The sequence below is a fragment of the Dendrobates tinctorius genome, unplaced genomic scaffold, assembly GCF_039654945.1.
Source record: "Dendrobates tinctorius isolate UK_male_01 unplaced genomic scaffold, ASM3965494v1 ptg000246l, whole genome shotgun sequence".
Taxonomy (NCBI): domain Eukaryota; kingdom Metazoa; phylum Chordata; class Amphibia; order Anura; family Dendrobatidae; genus Dendrobates; species Dendrobates tinctorius.
The window spans coordinates 7,309,301-7,326,451 of record NW_027361913.1 but is presented as its reverse complement, the minus strand read 5'-3'; positions in this window follow the sequence as shown (position 1 = coordinate 7,326,451).

The following is a 17,151-nucleotide window of genomic DNA, read 5'->3' as shown; positions in this document are numbered from 1 at the left end:
TTTGGGCAACAGACACACCGCCGAGGTGCTGGCCGAGTACTTGAAGCGACAAACTGAGTCATGGCTGGGCAGTGTACATCTTGAGGCAGGCAAGGTAGTTAGTGATAACGGCCGTAATTTTGTGGCAGCCATAGCCCTTTCAAAACTCAGCCATATACCTTGCTTGGCTCACACCTTGAACCTGGTGGTGCAGTGCTTCCTCAAAAATTATCCGGAGTTAACAGCCCTGCTCCAGAAGGGGTGAAGACTGTGCGCGCACATCCGCCGGTCGCCTGTACACTCCGTTCGTATGCAGAAGCTGCAGCGATTGCTCCACCTTCCCAACCACCGCCTCATTATCGACATTGCAACAAGGTGGAACTCCACCCTGCACATGGTGGAGGGGCTGTGCGAGCAGAGGCAGGCCATAATGCATTTGCGGGAGGATACACGGCCAGGCACTTTGAGAGCAGACATGGAGTTGACAGGTGTGCAGTGGTCGAAGCTGAAAGACCTCTGTAAAGTCCTTCAGTGTTTTGAGGAATGCACACGGCTGGTAAGCGCAGACGATGCCATCCTAAGCATGAGCATCCCACTTATGCGTCTGCTCATGCAAACTTTGACGCACCTTAAGGAGCAGGCGTCTGCAGCCAATGTTGATGAGGAGGAAGAGGAGGAGGGAATCCTTGATGACATTCAGCCATTGTCTGCTTAGGGACCTCTCCTGGACGAGGTGGAGGAAGAAGAGGAGGAGGAGGAGGATGATGGGGATGATTACTTAGGGGAGGAGGATGCATCTCGTGGGGCAAGTGAAAATGTTGGCGTGGCAAGGTCTGGTACAGGGTTTGTGCGTGACTGGAGGGATGTGGATTTGCCAGAAAGTGCTCCTCCAACCAGCACTCGCAGTGCATCATTGACACCGGGAACATTGGCCCACATGTCAGATTATGCCTTGCAGATCCTAAAAAGGGACCCCCGCATTGCCAAAATGATGAACGATGACGACTACTGGTTGGCCAGCATCCTGGATCCACGCTATAAAGGCAAATTACAAAACATCATGCCACAGGAGAACCTTGACCTAATATTGGCTAATAAACAAGCAACTCTGGTAAATCGGTTGCTTGAGGCATTCCCAGCACACAGCAGCGGTGATTGTTCTCACACGAGCCGTACGGGCCGGGGGCAGCTTGGCAGAGGTGTTCGTGGTGCACACAGCAGAAGTGGCGTTGGAGACAGGGGTTTCATGACAATGTTGTGGACTGATTTTTCAAGTACCGCTCACACAACTGGTAATACTGCATCGATGGAAAGTGACAGGAGACAGCAGTTGTCAACTATGGTTACAAACTACTTTTCCTCCCATATCGATGTTCTCCCACACAGGTCATTCCCCTTTGACTATTGGGCCGCTAAACTGGACACCTGGCCTGAATTGGCCCAATATGCCTTATAGGAGCTCGCTTGCCCAGCTGCAAGTGTGCTATCGGAAAGAGTCTTCAGTGCAGCTGAAGTTGAAATACTGTGCAGTGAGATGGAAGATGGGGACGACGAGGAATCCAGACAAGTACAGGGATTCCCTAGCGAGGAGACTTTTTGATTGTTTTCAATGTTGGGACAGCAATTTTTGGGGAGCACTATACTCTGGAGAATGATAGATGGGGCCCACCATACACTGGAACATTCCAAAGGTGGACATCAGACACTGGAGCAGCATGTACAGGGCCCATTATACACTAGAGCATTAGAAATGGGGCCCATTATGTTTGGAGCATTATTTGGGCCCATAAGACAGTGGAGCTTCATCCATGGGGACCAACATATACTGTAGCATTATGTGGAGCTCATCATATACTGTTTCAAACATTATATGGGACCAATGATTCTGTATGGAGAAATAGATGGGCCTCGTCATGAGATGTAAAAAGTGAGGTATTTTTCATTGTACTATACCGCTATTTCTCTGCCGTATCGGAGCATGATGAGTTGTGGTATGTGTTAAAGGGGCGCTCTTTCCCCCAGGGCACATGAAAACCTGCAGCCAGCCCTCCCCCCCCCACAACTTTAGCCAAATAACCCCCATTTTTCAGTGCGTAACTTGTATTATGAAGTTAATTAAGGTTGACAAGCTTAAGTAAGAAGAATTGATGCTTTTGGCATTCAAATGGGCACTGTAGGTGTGTTTCCTGTCCTCCTCTCACTGCCGACTTTTATTCCCCATTGACTTACATTGGGTTTCATGTTTCGGGACGACCCCGACTTTTCCCTATAATCGGACGATCTTGCTCGACCCGACTTTTGGAAAAGTCGGGTTTAACGAAACGAAACGCGACCCTAAAAAACCAAAAGTCGCTCAACTCTAGTAGCCATTGATCATCTGAAGGTAGAGGCCAGCAGGACAGGCCATAGCTACATCTTAACCTTCATCGATCAATACACCAAATTTCTAGTGGCCGTCCCTGTGAAGGATTTAACTGCCCAGACTACACAGCTGTGGAGAAGGGAGAGGTAAGTATTGCAACTTGCAAGTGCTGTGGTCATGACCAAGCAGGGGGGCACACTCATGGTCGACGGTACTGGCACAGGGCCCCTCATAGTACACTGGTGTGTCTGACAGCGAGTGAGCCCCCCCACCATCAGAGACACTGTATTGTACTATGAGGGGCCCTGTGCCAGTGCCGTTGGCCATCAGTGGGTCCATCCACCTGTTCAGAGCAACGGCACTTGCCCGGGTGCGCCAGTTGTTGGGGGGGTGGACAGCCCAGTTAGGGAGGTTTAAAAAATGAGGCAGTTTTCTGGCAACCTATGTGTCATCAGGGGAAGGTGGGACAAAATCCTTTGAAACCCATGGATGGTTCATTTTAATGATGGTTAGCTCATCAACATTTTGGGTCGACAGACAGGTTCTTTTTCCTGTCAGGATTGATCCAGCAGCACTGAAGACTCTTTCAGATAGCACACTAGCAGCAGGAAGAGCGAGCTCCTGTAAGGCATAGTGTGCCAATTCAAGCCAGGTGTCCAGTTTAGAGGCCCAATAGTCAAAGGGGAATGACCTGTGAGGGAGAACATCGATATGGGAGGAGAAGTAGTTTGTAACCATAGATGACAACTGCTGTCTCCTGTCACTTTTAATCGATGCAATATTAGAAGTCGTGTGAGCGGTACTTGAGAAATCATTCCACAACATGGTCATTAAAACCCTGTCTCTATCGCCACTTCGGCTGTGTGCACCACGAACACCTCTTCCATTGTGCCCACTACGGCTTGTGGGAGAACCAGCACCGCTGCTGTGTGCTGGGAAAGCCTCAAACGGTTTACCAGAGTTGCTTGTTTGTTAGCCAATATTATCTCTAGGTTCTCCTGTGGCATGATGTTCTGTAATTTGCCTTTGTAGCGTGGATCGAGGATTCTGGCCAGCCAGTAGCCATCATCCTTCATCATTTTGGCAATGCGGGGGTCCCTTTTTAGGATCCGCAAGGCATAATCACACATGTGGGCCAATGTATCAGGTGTCAATAATGCCCTGCCATTGCTGGGTGGAGGAGCACTTTCTGGCAAATCCACATCCCTACAGTCACGCACAAACTCTGTACCTGACCTTGGAATGCCAACATTTTCTCTTGCCCCCTGAGAAGCATCCTCCTGCCCAAAATAATCACCCCCTCATTCTCCTCCTCCTCCTCCACCTCATCCAGGACAGTTCCCTGACCAGACAATGGCTGACTGCCAGCAAGGCTTCCCTCCTCCTCCTGTTCGTCCTCCTCTGCTGCAGACGCCAGTTCCTTAATGTGCGTCAAACTTTGCATGAGCAGATGCATAAGTGGGATGCTCATGCTTATGATGGCGTAGTCTGCGCTTACCAGCCGTGTGCATTCCTCAAAACACTGAAGGACTTTACAGAGGTCTTTCAGCTTTGACTACTGCTCACCCGACAATTCCATGTCTTCCCTCAAACTGCCTGCCCGTGTATCCTCCCACAAATGCATTACGGCCTGCCTCTGTTCGCACAGCCTCTCAACCATGTGCAGGGTGGAGTTCAACCTTGTTGCAACATCTATGATTAGGCAGTGCTTGGGGAGGTGGAGCAATCACTGCAGCTTCTGCATACGACTGTAGTGTACGGCCGAGCGACCGATGTGCGAGCATAGTCTTCGCAGCTTATGGAGCAGGGATGTTAACTTTGGATAATTATTAAGGAAGCACTGCACCACCAGGTTCAAAGTGTGAGCCAGGCAAGGTATGTGTGTGAGTTTTGCATGGGCTATGGCTGCCACAAAATTATGGCCGTTATCACTGACTACCTTGCCTGGCTCAAGATGTAGACTGCCCAGTCATGACTCAGTTTGTCGCTGCAAGTAGTCGGCCAGTACTTCTGCGGTGTGTCTGTTGTCGCCCAAAGACATCATCTTTAATACAGCCTGCTGACGCTTACCACACTAGCTGTTCGATAGTGAGACACCTCCCGTGCAACACTGGCAGCTGCGGATGGAGTGCTCGTGCGACTGCGCTCTGTGGACAAGCTTTCGCTTATGGAGGAGGAGGGTTGAAAGCCTACAGCCAACTGTTTCCTATACCGTGGGCTAGGCAGCACTGTTCCACCTCTGCTGTCTCCAGTGGAGCCTGCTTCAACCACATTAACCCAACGTGCAGTGATGGACATGTAACGGCCCTGGCCATGCCTACTGGTCCATGCATCTGTTGTGAGGTGTACCTTTCCACTCACTGACTGTTTTAGTGCATGGACAATGCGGTATTTCACATGCCAGTGTAGGGCAGGGATGGGTTTTCGAGAAAAGAAGTGCCGACTGGGTAGGTCATAGCGTGGGACAGCGTAGGCCATGAGCTCGTGGAAAGCTTCGCTTTCAACCAAATGGTAGGGCATCATCTCTAATGAGATTTGTCTGGCAATGTAGGCGTTCAAACACAGTGTAAGCGGATGAGAGGATGAGTACTTTCTTGTCCTACTCAGAGTGTCTGGTAGGGTGAGCTGGACTGGAGCTGCATATGGGGAAGTAGCGGTGGACCGGACGGAGTGAGAGGTGGTTGGTGATGGTTTTGGTGGTGATGGCCTAAATTCAGTGTTGTGTTGAAAAAACCATTGTGATTCCCTGAGTGCTTTGGCCTTGCGACAACACCTCCACATTTAGTGCTGATGGTGTGCTTAACTGTGGCGGTGGTCTTACAGTGGAGGAAGCGATGGAGCGTTGCTGGCTACCTTCAGTTGGAGCAGGTGCACATGTGGTACCTGAGGTTTTGTAGTCCGTCCACGCTTCCAAGGGCATGTTGATTAAATGTCTAAGCATGCAGCTGGTATTCAAAGTTGTTTACCTCGGCTAAAGGTCCTTCCGCACTTCTTACAGGTAACCTTTGCCTCATCAGTAGGATTTTGGACAAAGAAGTGCCACACTGCACTCTTCCTACTATGGTATACATTTTCTGGCCTTGCACGCTGTGCTAAGTTGACCGTCTGGCCAAGCTGTCCTGCAACTATTTAGTTTTTGTTCCACGTTTTTGGACAGCTACAGGCCTGCCAGATAACCGCTGATGTGATGTCAATGCCTGCTTCGGATCCTTCTCTTTACCTGAACTATTGCCAGCACCACCCTCCTCCCCCAATGGATGCCAATCCGGGTCAAGAACTGGGTCATCCATCACCTCCTCTTCAAAGTCATCTGCACCTTCCTCTTTACCCTCCTCTGTGTCACCGTGTGCGGGAAGGGGCACCTGAGTTTCATCAGGGTCAGATTCTGGCTCAATAGACTGCGAGGGCAATGTAGTGCTCTGGGTCAATGTACCAGCAGAATCATCTATCAGTGGCTGTGCATCAGTGCACTCCATGTCAGATTCATCTTGAACTGGGGAATTCATTATTTGACTTGGTAACCCAGGCATGATATGTGAAAACAACACTATAGAATAATCTGAAGTGTGGGCTGCCGCATCTTTAACTTTTGGTGGAGGTGAAGGACACAAGGAAAGGTGTTTTTCCTGACCAGAACCCTGCACTGACGACTCCGTGCTTGCAGGTTTCGAACGTTCAGAAGAGGAGGCAAATAGAGCTGGTGGCTGTTTCGGCAATGTTCGCCAAAACCTGCTCCTGATGCTTCGGCTTTAAAAGCGGTTTTCCTACTCCAAGAAAAGGTAACCATACAGGCCTTCTTGGGACAGACGATGACGCAGGCTCAACACCTCCTGCCTTAGCTGCTATTCTGCTTTTGCCAGAACCAGCCGATGCACCACCACCATCAGTACCAGCTGCGCCCACCTGCCTACGTCCGCGGACTCTTCCACCATACTTCCTCATGTTTGGGAAAATGTACCAAAAATACCAGCAGAAAGATGGTACTGTATGAGGAGCGTCCAGCTGTGTAAGGTGTATTAAAAAAAATAAATCTACGTATATATTTTGTTAGTCACAGACTCTCTCACAGTATGTATTTGACCGTTATCCAACATGCAGATATACGGAACTCTATCAGAAGTGTACAGCTGTATTCGTTTTTTGTGTAAATAACAATCTCTGTATATGTATTTACGGAGTGTCACACACACGCTGTGTTGAGAAACATGCGATGGTGTCTCCGCAGTGTTGGATGTTGATCTCCATGAGTTCATTCATCCTCATTTTTCACAGTCTTCTACTAGGCATTGCTCCTACTGCCAGTTTCCTACTCCACACTGATGAGGGGCAATACCCCGAAACAGCTGTCTGTGGATGGATACCATGTTTTGGCATAGGTGGTTTCCTTCATTGGAGACTGCCCTTCCCGTGATTGTTCCTTCTTGGGGAAAGACCTGGCTAGTCATTGCTTGCGTTGAAAAACATGTGATGGTGTCTCCACGGCTTGTGTTTTGTATATTTTTACACACACACACGCTGACTCTGTATAGATGTGACTGTAATGCGAACGGCAGATATACAATACTGTTTGAGAATCGGACAGCTCTATATGGTGTCTGTAAGGAAAATTGTCAATCTCCATCTATTTGTATACTGACTGACACACGCTGTCTCTGTCTATTTTTGACCGTTATCAAACAGCAGATATACGAAACATTTTGAAAAGCGGACAGCTCTCTAAGGTGTAGGTCTGGAAAAATGCAAAATCTCCTCGGCTTGTTTTTCCAGAGTCACACCCAGATAGCTTCTATTTGTCTGTGATACCAGCCGGTACATGGTAGTGTGTGAGGAGCGTACAACGCTTTACGGTGTCTGTATGGAAATTTTTCAGTCTCCGTCTATTTGTATACAGACTGACACACGCTGTCTCTGTCTAGTTTTGACCATTATCAAACAGCAGATATACGAAACTGTTTGTAAAGCGGACAGCTCTATAACATGTATGTCTGGAAAAATGGAAAATCTCCTCAGCTTGTTTTTCCAGAGTCACACCCAGATAGCTTCTATTTGTCCGTGATACCAGCTTGTACACGGTAGTGTGTGAGGAGCGTACACCGCTATACGGTGTGTGAAAAAATGAACGCTCGGTAACTCACCTGAACAAAATAATAAAAGTTGGAGTGCTTTGAAAAAAGCAGTTTGAACAGTAGTGTGCACACAGCAATGCAGCTAGCAGGTAGCCTTACAATGCAGCCTAATCACCACCAGCGCTGCTGCACACAACAAAAATCCTCCCCTTTCACTGCACACTAACTGTACATTGAAAAGCGCTGTCAGAAGAAGCAATTTTTTTCTCTTCTTCCCTGCCTAACGCTCTCCCTATTCAGAATCAGCAGCAGCACCTCTCCCTATTCTAAGATCGGCAGAAGTAAGATGGCGGTCGGTGGTCACGGCCTTTTACACCCACTGTGATGCCACATAAAGCCAGCCAATCACTTCAATGCCCTTCTCTAAGATGGTGGTGGCCTCTGCCCATGTCATTGCGCTGCCCACAGTGTGCGTCCACCTTCATTGGCTGAGAAAAGGCGCTGAAAGCATTATTTGAAACGCGACTTTGGTGCTCTGATCGGCGACCTCATGGCCGACCTCACGCTATGGTCGTGATTCGTTCGGCGAAACCTGACTTTAGCTAAAGTCGGCTATTTTTTAATTTGACCGACCCGTTTCGCTCAACTCTCGACATCTCCGCCAGACACTTCACTAAGAAACCATAGTAGGGACCGAAACCATCAATCATCACATGCATCCCTCCCCTTTGTGCTTCTCCTCCGTACTTCCTTACAGGACCACCCACCTCCCCTTTCTCCGTTGCAGCCACCACACCCACTTTCATGATTAACCGCAGATTTGGGCCAGTTTTGAGTGGTCTCGACCTTATTTATTTTGGGTTTACTAACCCCCAGCTCATCCTGTCACCTAAGTACTTGCCTTCAGGCCCCTGTTATCATTTCCTCCATACCCTTACCTGTGCCTCATTGACTACATTACGATGAAACACCGCGGTCCATGCCGGTAACTCCGAGTAGACATCCGTATTACGTAGCACCTGAACCCGAGCCTCCCGATACTGCTGTTGCAAGACCTCTATTTTACCCTGACCCCTGGCTACATCTTTGGCCGGTGCCAGAGAGTTCCTCATGCGTATGTCCCCAGTTTCCTCCGTGACCACACATTCCTAGTTCTTCCCGGTGTTCTTTTAAACCGGTGGTTTTTACACCTGCTTCTCTACGTGGGACCCTGGAACTGTGCTGTACTGAACTTACCAGGGGTCCTTTCCTGCTTGGGGTTCAGTGGGGTCTCCATGACCTCTACTGCCACATCCTCTATGGGGAGTCTATCGGGGTTACACTCTGTCCCTACATTGGTGACCCCTGTGGCAGATATCTCTGACTTGACATCTTCAGGTTCTGCACCCAAAACATCATTTAAATCCTCTCCTGGCAACACCTCTAGGGGAAACCTATCAGGTTACAACCTGTCCCTAGGTTGGTGACTCCTATGGCAGGTATCTCAAAATATACGTGTTCTATGCCCGGCACAAACTTTACCGTGAGAGGGTTGACACTGGTCTCCCAGAGGGACCAAAACAGGGTCAAGTCTCTCCCCAGCACAGTCCCATATGGAAGGATCTTCGCCACTCCCATCACATGTTTAAAGTCCCGACATGGTGTGGATAATTTAACCTCCACAGTTGGATATTGACGGATTTTCCCACCAATATCTAGCACCTTCACTTTCTGTCTTTTGGGGTTGTCCCTGGCAACAATGGACCTATAGAAAAAAAATCACTTTGCTCCCCGTGTCCAGGAGAGCCTCTTTTTGGCACCCATTCACAAGAACCTGGCACAATCGCGGTTTGCTGCTGGCAGTGCCCATAGTGGTGGCACAGACACAGACTTGCTGGGCATACATAGATACATGGCGAGTATACCCACAGTCCATGGGCTTAGATGTCACAGAACAGTTACTAGCCCCATGTCTGGGCCCATGACACTGCCAACACTCCACAACTGCAGCCTGACAAGAACTTGGTGCCACTTTAGGGGAAATGGGAGTTTTGTTACTCTCACTTTGGGTTACCCCACATCATGGCCCTGGTTAGCCCCAACATTGATGTGTGGACTTTTTCCATGCTCTGGTACAACATCCTGAGTGGGTGTATACCACTCAATCAAACCTATCAGTAGGTACAGGATGTTTAGGTCCCTTAGCCCTACCCAATGCTGCATGGTGGATGGCAGAGGCCGCACCATCCGATTGACCACCACTTTCTCTACCATCTCAGACGCAGTCAGAAACTCAGGTGGGAGTAACTCCTCCACTAACGGCAGCAAGTCATTTGCTTGACACCTGGGGGATGAGATTCTACAAAGGACCACTGGTATACCTTCTGATCACCCCTTACCTTTGAGGTCTCTTCTTGACCTTGCTGATCGCCCTTCACCTTAGGGGTTTCTTCCTTACACTGCTACAGCTCCGGTTGCTGCAGCTGCAACTGCAGTTTCTCTTGCCACTGTTGCTGCTACTGCATCACCTCTTGCTGCTGCCATTGCAACTGCAGCACCTGTTGCCATTGCAGCATCTCTTGTTGCCGCTGCTGGAATGGCATCTCCTGCTCCTGCTGCATGAGGACCACCTGCTTCAATAGCTCCTCCATCCTTGTAGCAGATTTGCACAACGACATGCAGCACTCTTTAGGGTACGCCTCAGTTCACACTGCCCCGTATTCTCCAGCCATATTTAGTGCTGCGGTAGCACACTTATGCAGGGACCCACAAGTTTCAAACATAAAGTCTCATTAATGTCTTACTTTACAGCATTAAAGACCAATTCACACAAGTGCATATAATATTTAGTGTCCATTTCATAGCAATACATACTACATGGCTTTAGATTGTGGTTCCCTAAACACGCTGGACCTCCCCCCTTTGTCCAGTTACCATGGACAACTGCAGCGCCGTATTAAAGTCTCTTTTCTCACAGATTTACTTGTTTAGTTTGCAATTACTGAAAACGCCAGTCCTCCTCTGACCAGTTACTGTGGGTGACAGCACCACTGTGCCAATGTCTTTTTACTTACACAGCCGTACACAGGCCTTGATATCCTCCGGATTACAGTCGGGAACCATATCCTCCTGTTTGCAGCCATTAAACACGCTAGTCCTCCTTCGAGCACAGGACATCCACCTCCGGTTCACCTCCGGGAACAGGACATCCACATCTGAAACAAGTTACCGTGGATGGCAGCACCATGTGCATTGTGGGTTCCTGGCTGCTCAGCTGCCCTGGCTGTTGGCTCTGCTGGCCTGTGTTGCCTCACACAGGTATGGCTCTGCAAAGCTGAATGCTGTGCACCATAGCACACACCAAACTGACACTGACATTACAACTGACACACCCATATCCTTTCCTGCAGGGCTTTTAACAAAGGAAGCTGTGGCTTTTAACCACATGGAAAACCTGGGCCAGGAGTGAAACGGACAGCACAAGTACTATCCTACAGAGCAGGTTTTCCCTACTTGTGCCTCGTACACTAACATGTCCAAAGCTATCACTTATTTTTATTTTTATTCTGCATTGCAGTCACAGCCATGCCCATCCCTGCCATACACTCCTATGGCCTTCATGCGCCTCCGTGCACACCCTGAGGAGAAAACACAGTGACCCCTACCTGTGACATCGGTCACTGCTTCACCATTGCAATCATAGCTACACTTGCAACTGCAATGCACCCTCATGGTCTCAATATGCCTCCTAGCAGATCCTGGGGAGAACATATAGTGACCCCTACCTGTGACACGGGTCAATGCCTCACAGAATATTCTTCCAACTTCCAAAAAGGAGTCAAATTGCCATATTACTTGTACAGTTGTGCTCAAAAGTTTATATACCCCTGAAGAATTTTTGCTTTCTTGGCCTTTTTACCCCAAATATGAATAACACCAAACCTTTTTCTCCACTCATGGTTAGTGGTTGGGTGAAGCCATTTATTATCAAACTACTGTGTTTTCGCTTTTTAAATCATAATGACAACCCAAAACATTCAAATGACCCTGATCAAAAGTTCACATACCCCATTTCTTAATACTGTGTATTGCCCCCTATATCATCAATGACAGCTTGAAGTCTTTTGTGGTAGTTGTGGATGAGGTTCTTTATTTTCCCAGATGGTAAAACTGCCTAATCTTTTTGGCAAAAAAACCTCCAGTTCCTGTAAATTCCTGGGCTATCTAGCATGAACTGCATGCTTGAGATCGTCCCGAGTGGCTCAAAGATATTGAGGTCAGGAGACTGAGAAGTCCACTCTAGAACCTTCACTTTGTTCTGCTGTAGCCAATGACAGATTGACTTGGCCTTGTGTTTTGGATTGTTGTCATGTTGGAACATCCAAGTATAGCCAATGCGTTCCGGGCTGATGATTGCAAATTTGCCTCCAGTATTTGCTGAAAACATTCTGCATTCATCTTTCCTTCAACTTTGATCAAGTTTCCTGTGCCTTTGTAGCTCACACATCCCCAAAACATCAGTGATCCACCTCTGTGCTTTACAGTAGGAATGGTGATCCTTTTATCAGAAGCCTGGTTTACCTCTCTCCAAATGTAACATTTATGGTTGTGGCCAAAAAGTTCAATATTGGTCTCATCACTCCAAATTACCTTGTTCCAGAAGTTTTGAGGCTTTTCTCTGTGCTGTTTTGTATATTGTTAGTTTAATACTTTGTGGCTTTTGAGCAGTAATGGCTTTCTTCTGGTGGCTCAACCATGCAGCCCATTTTTAGTCATTGACTCCCTTTTGTGCATCTTGAAAAAGCCACACTGCTAGTTTTCAGAGAGTCCAGTATTTCAGCTGATGTTATTTGTGGGTTTTTCTTTGCATCCTGAACAATTTTCCTGATAGTTGTGGATGAAATTTATGTTGGTCCACCTGACCGTGGTTTTATTTTTACAGAGCCCCTAATTTTCCATTTGGTAATCAGTCTGAACGCTGCTGACTGGCATTATCAATTCCTTGGATACCTGTTTGTATCCCTTTCCTGTTTTATACAGTTAAACTACCTTTTCCCGTAGATCCATTGACAATTCTTTTCCTTTCCCCATGACTCACAATCCAGAAACATCAGTGGCTGGATGAAAGATGCAGAATCTGTCTGGATCTCTGAAACTCACTCAGCTTTAATACACACATACTGATTACAAGCAAATAGGTAAAAGGTGTGGATGTTACCTTTAGTAGTCATTCAAACCAATTTGTGTCAACTTCTGTGCATGTAATGAGGCCAAAATCATCAGGGTATGTAAACTTTTGATCAAGGTCATTTGGATGTTTTGAGTTGTCATTATGATTTAAAAAGAGAAAACACAGTAGTATGACAATAAATAGCTTCACCCAACCACTAACCATGAGTGGAGAAAAAGTGTTGGTGTTATCATACCTATTCTTTGAAAAAGAAGCCAAGAAAGCAGAAAATATGCCAGGGCATGTAAACTTTTGAACACAAGTGTATAAGTTGTGTTTTATGTTCAGCAATGCTTTTACCAAGCAGATATCTCCCAAACTGTATGGCTGACAGGCTGAATCATCTCCTCTCACTGCAGTGGTAATGCTCCCCCACTTGTGCCGCTGCTAAGGGTTGAAGATGTAGCCATGGCAGAAGTTAAAACAACAGTATTTTTTGACATATTGAACCATAAGATTTAACTGCTGCATCAACCTAACACACTTCAATAAAAAAGAAGCATTGGTAGACCAACCAGGTTCAGTCGTACTTAGACTATCTACTTTCTCTACAGATAACCAGAGTCTTGATCACATGGACTTCTGAGTCAGCAGATTGGACCAGTGGTAAGAAATGACCCAGATTGCTATTGGTTTACTGTTATATCAAACATCTCTTGTACTGTCAGGGATCATATTTAGCTCAGCTAGTGGTTTTGTCAAGTCCAAGCTGACCAGGATATCTTCTGGAAGCATGTAAAGCATTACATTTGTCAAAATGAATCAGGTATGAATCAGTTCCAACTTTCATTTACCTGTAGCTGATGCCAATGATTAGATCTGCCATTCCATTTGCCTGCCTGATATTTTCTTCTTCATTGCCCTAATCCATTAGTGTTGATAGTGCACTCTAGCTGGAAATCAACTCACTGTGCAACATGTTATCAATAGTGTACGTCTGCTGCTTGAGCTGCCATTGCTGGGTCATCTCTGCATCATTTCCTTACCTGCTCTGTCATATTTTTCTAATATGCAGCTTTTGCTATTGGCACATTCACACCTACTACTCATTTCCTGGTTGTCCACGGTGTTTTAATGTGCTATATTCTCTGCTGACAGTACTGCCATTGCTAACCCCAGACGTTTCTCTGGTGGCTCTGTTCTATTATATAATGTGTAGTTTCTACCAATGCCGACAATGCTTATGCATATATCCTATATTTGGTTGCTATGTTGTAAAAGGATAATTTTTAGATGACTTGACTATAACCCTTTGTGACTATAACCCTTTGTAACTGTTCAGTCATTTTGATAACAGCAAGCCTTTTGCAGATCCCAATAAAGGGAAAACATTTTTCACTCCCAGTGGAAAATCTATTCCTTTTTAACTTTCAAAGCAACACTCCAGTTTCTGTCATCTAAGTACAGTGATAATTTTTGGACATTTCCATTTTTTTAACCTCTATCCTTAAACCCCAGCAAGGCAGGCATCTCTGCCCAAAAGAGATCATGTTATTGAACATTTATACAATTTAAATCCTAAAGAATATGTTAGTGCTAATACAACTAATTTATTTTTTCCTATAGCCAGGTATGATGACCTCACTTAGACATTTCAGAGAGTTTGAAAGAGGTTCAATCCAAACTTAGAAGATCTCAGAGTGTTACCCATTTTTTGGGGGGGGACTTGAAAATTAAGATGCTTTCCAGTATTATGATTCATGGAAAATCAATTAGCTGCAAACCAAAATGTTTGCAAATTTACGTCAGCTGGTGAATTCAAAAGATGTAATCATTTTTGACAGAAAGATAGATAGATACAAGTGCTTCTCACTAAATTAGAATATTATCAAAAAGTTAATTTATTTCAGTTCTTTAATATAAAAAGTGAAACTCCTATATATTATATAGAGTCATTACAAACAGAGTGATCTATTACAAGTGTTTATTTCTGTAAATGTTGATGATTATGACTTACAGCAAATGAAAACCCAAAGTCATTATCTCAGTAAATTAGAATAATTTATAACAGCAGTTTGAAAAATGATTTTAAAATCTGAAATGTTGGCCTACTGAAATGTATGTTCAGCAAATGCACTCAGTGCTTGGTCAAGGCTCCTCTTGCATCAATTACTGCATTAATGCAGCGTGTCACGGACCCGATCAGCCTTTGGAACTGCTGAGGTGTTATGGAAGCCAGATTGCTTTGATAGCAGCCTTCAGCTCGTCTGCATTGTTTGATCTGATGTCTCCCATCTTCCTCTAGACACTACCCAATAGATTCTCTATGGGGTTAAGTTCAGACGAGTTTGCTGGCCAATTAAGCACAGTGATACTGTTGTTTGTAAGCCAGGTATTGGTAGTTGTGGCAGTGTGGACAGGTGTCAAGTCCTGCTGGAGAATGAAATTTCCATCTCCAAAAACCTTGTCGACAGAGTGAAGCATGAAGTGCTACACTGACTTTTGTCTTGATAAAACACAGTGTACCTACACCAGCAGATGACATGGCTCCCCAAACCATCACTGATTGTGTAAATTTCACACTAGACCTCAAGCAGTTTGGATTGTGTGCCTCTCCACTCTTCCTCCAGACTCTGGGACCTTGATGTCCAAATTAAATTAAAAATTTACTTTCATCTGAAAACACCTTGGTCCACTGAGCAACAGTCCAGTTCTTTTTCTCCTTGGCCCAGTTAACATGCTTCTGGCATTGCCTATTGGTCATGAGTGGCTTGACTCAAGGAATTCAACACGTGTAGACCCTGTCCTGGATACGTCTGTGTGTGTTGGCTCTTGATGCAATGACTCCAGCAGCAGTCCCCTCCTTGTGAATCTCCTCCAAATTTTTGAATGGCCTTTTCTTAACAATCCTTTCAAGCCTGTGGTTATCCCAGTTGCTTGTGCACCTTTTTCTACCACACTTTTTCCTACCACTCAACTTTTCATTGACATGTTTGGATACAGCACTCTGTGAACAGCCAGCTTCTTTAGCAATGAACTTTTGTGGTTTACCACCCTTGTGGAGTGTGTCAATGATTGCCTTCTGGACATCTGTCAAGTCAACAGTCTTCCCCATGATTGTGGAGCCTATTGAAACAGACTAAGGGACCTTTTTAAATGCTTAGGAAGCCTTTGCAGGTGTTTTTTGCTAATTATTCTAATTTACAGAGATAATGACATTTGTGTTTTCATTGAATGTAAGCCATAATCATCAACATTAACAGAAATAAACACTAGAAATAGATCACTCTGTTTTAATGACTCTATAGAACAGTGTTACCAAACTACAGTCCTAAAGAGCCACCAACAGGTCATGTTTTCAGGATTTCCTTAGTATTACCCAGCTGATAACTGAAGTACCTGCACAGACAGTAATTCCATCACCTGTGCAATAAAATGAAAACATGATCTGTTGGTGACTCTTGATGACTGGCGTTGGGGAACACTGAATAGAATATATGAGTTTCACCTTTTGTATTAAAGAACTGAAATAAATTCACTTTTTTATGATATTCTAATTTTGTGGGAAGCACCCGTACTTTTAAAAGGATCTTGAAGAAATTCTGGATTCACACTGCAAACATCACTGATGTAGTTAACACAAGATTTCCTGGACACATCTAACATTTCTGACTCTTTGACTGGTATGGTAACTCTGAGATTTTAGGAGTGATAGGCAGTGGATAGAAATAGGCACAATACTCTTCTTGATTTCAGACAGACTATATAATTTGAATTATCTTTACTCTATTTAGACCAGCTTGATTAAATGTCACACAGATCATCTTGCACAAAGTTTTCAATCTCAAACATCGACTGGATTCTCGCTTAGGCCGGAGTCACACTGGCGAGGAATACGGGTGCGTGAGAGGCGCAAAAAGCACGAATTAGACACGGACCAATGATTCTCTATGGGGCAGCTCCCATCAGCCGTATATTTCTCCTCAGTATTCTACGGTCAGTGCCAGTCGCAGCATGCTGCGATTGTCAGCGTACTACGGCCGTAATACGCCAATGCAAGTCTATGGGTGCGCAAAAAATACGGATTACACACGGACCACACGTGTGACCTGCGAGAAATACGCACCCGGTGTCTTTTAGCAAAGCCGGCAATTCAGTGCGCGACACAGTAAACTCACACTGACAGGTTTAATAAAGAAATGAAAGAATAGATATATACACATATATATATATATATCTATATATATGCATTCTATGTGTCTATATCTATTCTTTCATTTCTTTATTAAAACTGTCATAGGGCTCCATTATATGTCCATTTTGCAAGCCTGCGAGAAAATCTCGCCATACGGATGCCATACGGATTACATACGGATGCTGACATGCGCAAAATACGCGACCACACCTTGATTACGGATGACATACGGAGCACTATTTAGGGGTCTGTCATCCGTATTACGCATGTAAAATACTGACCGTATTTTACGCAGGTTAGTGTGACTCCGGCCTAAGTCTAATAGTGTTACCTAAGGCTGTTGTTGACTTTAAATGACACATTAAACTGTAGAAATCATTTTCAAAGCTATATATCACAG